Raw genomic sequence first — 3,483 nt, 5'->3', positions numbered from 1 at the left:
AACCTGAGATATTTGATGGTGTCTTGACAAATCTGGTCCTTTTCTGAGAAACTTTGTATCCTGCCTCCCATATAAGAGAGAGAAGGAGGTGAGTCCCTTTTATACAGTCCTCCCAGGTTGGTCAGCCAGCAAGAGGTCATCCACATACTGGAGGAGTGTACAGCTGTGCTGGTCAGCTGAGAAAGCTTTGAGGTTGGATGCCAAAGCAGTTTTGGAGATAGTGGGGGAGTTTCTGAAAGCTTGAGGTAACTGAATCCAGTTTAGCTGTCCCTTTTTTCTAGTGTTGGGATTTTCCCACTGGAAGGCAAAAATAGGCTGGCTCTGTGGGGCCAGGCAGATGCAGAAAAATGCACCTTTATGATCTAGGCAGGTAAAAAACTTTGCCTTAGCTGGGACAAGACCTAAAAGCTGTGGCGCAGAGTAATGGTTGCTGAATTTACTGCCCAGAGGTCCTGAACTGACCTGAAATCCTCAGTCCCCAGTTTTTGGATGGGTAATAAGAGAGTGTCCCAGGGTGACTGGCAAGGTCAGAGGATCCCATATTTTAGGAGTCTGTCAGGGTGTTTTTGGATTTCAACCAGGGCCTTGTGGGGAATGAAGTACTGTTTTTGGCTGATGGGGGTGGCTCCTGGCTTTAGTTCCACCACTACTTGGTGCACATTTTGGGCCAGCCCAAGGGGATTATCTTCCACCCATGTGGAATCTTGAAGGGAAGCTCAGAAATCTCAGAAGACCTTTCCTCAGGGACATAGAGCCACCACTTCTCTTCTTATGTGACCATGAAGATTAGTGTCCAAAGGTTAAGTCCCGAGAACAAAGGGAACTTGCTTTATATATCCTGGCAAGAAGTGTATGGTTACAGAAGTGTATGGTTACATACTATTTCATTGGCTACTTTATCCTCAGTGCTATGTGACCTTCCTCATGTCCAGATTCCTTAAGTTTCAGTTTCCTGCCATGCTGCCCCCTTCTCCATACTACAAAAGGTCCCCGGCAATGATCCCAATAGGGACTTTCCCAACTCTAGAAGCTAACTAGAGGCTTCATGTACATCTCATTATAGTTATGGGTTCATGTATACACCTTCCCTCAAATCTGAGGGCACTATATTAGGAAAGCTACTCCTGGTTCCTGGAAGTACCCTCTTATCTCCTGGAAAACTTCACAATTATATACATATCCTTAGTACATCCACAGAAGTACCTAAGACTAGGGCTCGGGCACTTGACTGCTTGGTCAATCTGCCTTCACTCAGTTTCCTTTGGGGATGTATTTCCACTTTATAATCACTTCTGCTTTAATAAAATATAGCTTTTGCTTAAATAAATCTGCTCTGTTAATGACTTCTTTATGTGTCATCCCCTGAATTCTTTTTTTGGTGAGACCAAGGACTTGCCATCTGTTACCCCTGATAAAATTGTGCCATGTAGACGATTGGGGAATTGTAACTAGGGGAGTTATCTTTATTTGAAGGATCATTGAGATGCAGGCTAGATCTAGTCAATGTGACCTCAAACTGTTGACCCAGGATCACATTTTAATTTCACATAAAGAGTAACTATTTGAAGGTGAAAGCTGCCCAGAGAATGAATATGAGCTGGGCTATTTTGAATGAAGTGTATTCTCCATTGCTAGAGGTCTCTATAGATGTTGATATTTTTCTGATAAGGCTGAGGAGCACTGGAAATCTTGTTTAAATGAAGATAAACTGCTTCTTTCAGTAGGTCTGCAGCACAGCCTGGGTTCTTCCATGGTCCTAACAAGCTCCAGGTGTTGTTGATGCAATGACTTTTAAGGTCCTTTTCATGGTGAGACTCATTTCTATGAAGTAGCTACATGTCTCCTATACTGACTCCCTTTGTCCTCTACATGTGATCCTCTTAGAACCATGTGTAAAGATAACCTTTTGGAAACTTCCCAAAGAAGGCCAAAGTCCCTTAAGAATACCATGTATTTAATACTCTCATGTGTTTTTGTTTAACATGTGGACAAAGACTTTTAGGCAGGCACAAAAAATGTCTTGTTTTGCAACCCACAACTCATTGTACAGTATGAGTTTTGATACATACAAGAAGGAACATGGTGCGGGTGCTGGTGGTGGCTCAGGCAGGTAATCCTAGCTACTCAGGAGGCAGAGATCAGGGATTTAAGGCCAGCCTGGGCAATAAGAGCAAAACCCTATCTCAAAAATACCCAATACCCAACACAAAAAAGGGCTGGTTGAGTGGCTCAGGTGGTAGAACACCTGCCTAGCAAGTGTGAGGCCGAGTTCAAACCCCAGTACCAGAAAAAGGCAAGGAAAAAAAAAGAATATGGTGAAAAGAAAAACAATTCCAAATACCATGTAACAATATTTGATTCAAGAGGGATGAATAGACTGTGGTCACTGTTCATAATTAAGATGTGCCAGAGTTACTGTCCTCTTTCCTACAAGAGGGACTATATATCTGGAGCCAAATCTCATTGCTTTTGCTGTGTCTATCACATAGACAGATTAGGGAGACAATGTAACTTCCCCTCCCAACTAAGGCAGGAGGAAAATTTAAGTTTATGGCTTCATAAACTTATGCCCCAATGAAAAGGGTTAGAATACCCTCTCGTTTTTGCTAGAAACATCCCACTTAGTTTCTTCAAAGCCTCGGGTGTGGAGGGTGGGACAGACTCCTCCCTTCATCCACCATGTCCCCAAGTTTGGCAGAGATTCCAGGTTCCCTCTCCCTATACTGCTCACCTCCTTTTCCTTCCTTATAGACTCCTTGATTCTTAGCTACACATATGACTTCCCAGAAAAAAAAAAAAAAAAGACCCTCTTTCCTAGATGGCTTTGGTCATTTTCCTGATTCCTCTTTAAAATGCTGATGATGAAATTCCACTGGAAATAATATCATGATGTGAAGTTTTTATTGAATCATGTCATTGAAAGGGTATACCGTGGTACAAGGAGCCGTGAGATGATGGCTTGGATCTTCAGCTGTGTCATAGTCATTGGAAGAAGAGGCTGCTTTGGGCTACAACACTCCTGAAGAACTTCTTTAATCACGAGTCTCCCTGCCCATCAGGGGTGAAAGACACTGGAGGGTTACCAGCCAGAGAAAGATCAATTTCTGTTGTTGGTAGAAATGGTGGGGCTGTGGTAGTTTGTTTGTCCTCCGGTGGTGTCCTCTGTTAAAACACAAATCACAACCAAAATGCATTTAAAAATACCTGACATGTAAAAAATCATATAGCGAGTATTTGCTCAATAATAATATTTTAAAGTTCTATATGTAGGAAAGGAAAATGTTCAACAGATACTGTGTTTTTTAGTTTCATTGACTTGTTATTGACTTCTACTTCTTTGCATGTGTGTGATAGAAATCAATAACATTTAAGGTGTTTTATTTTTTGTCTTTTCTTTCTAGGTGCTAGGATAGAACCCAGAGACCCGTGCCTGCAAGGTAAGCACTCTACCACTGAGCTACATCCCAGCCCTACAGTGTTTTT

The 3,483-nt window shown here is 42.2% G+C and overlaps 1 non-coding gene across 1 annotated transcript; it reads left to right on the top strand.

Annotated features, from left to right (window-relative positions):
• The first annotated feature begins 1,956 nt into the window (after positions 1 to 1,956).
• Positions 1,957 to 2,082, top strand: LOC141411279 (small nucleolar RNA SNORA40). The gene has a single exon (XR_012436071.1). It is a non-coding gene; the product is annotated as a small nucleolar RNA SNORA40 (small nucleolar RNA).
• The last annotated feature ends 1,401 nt before the right edge of the window (positions 2,083 to 3,483 follow it).

This window comes from Castor canadensis, chromosome 9, assembly GCF_047511655.1.
Source record: "Castor canadensis chromosome 9, mCasCan1.hap1v2, whole genome shotgun sequence".
In the NCBI taxonomy this organism is placed as follows: domain Eukaryota; kingdom Metazoa; phylum Chordata; class Mammalia; order Rodentia; family Castoridae; genus Castor; species Castor canadensis.
This window is presented reverse-complemented; position numbering and strand designations above follow the sequence as displayed.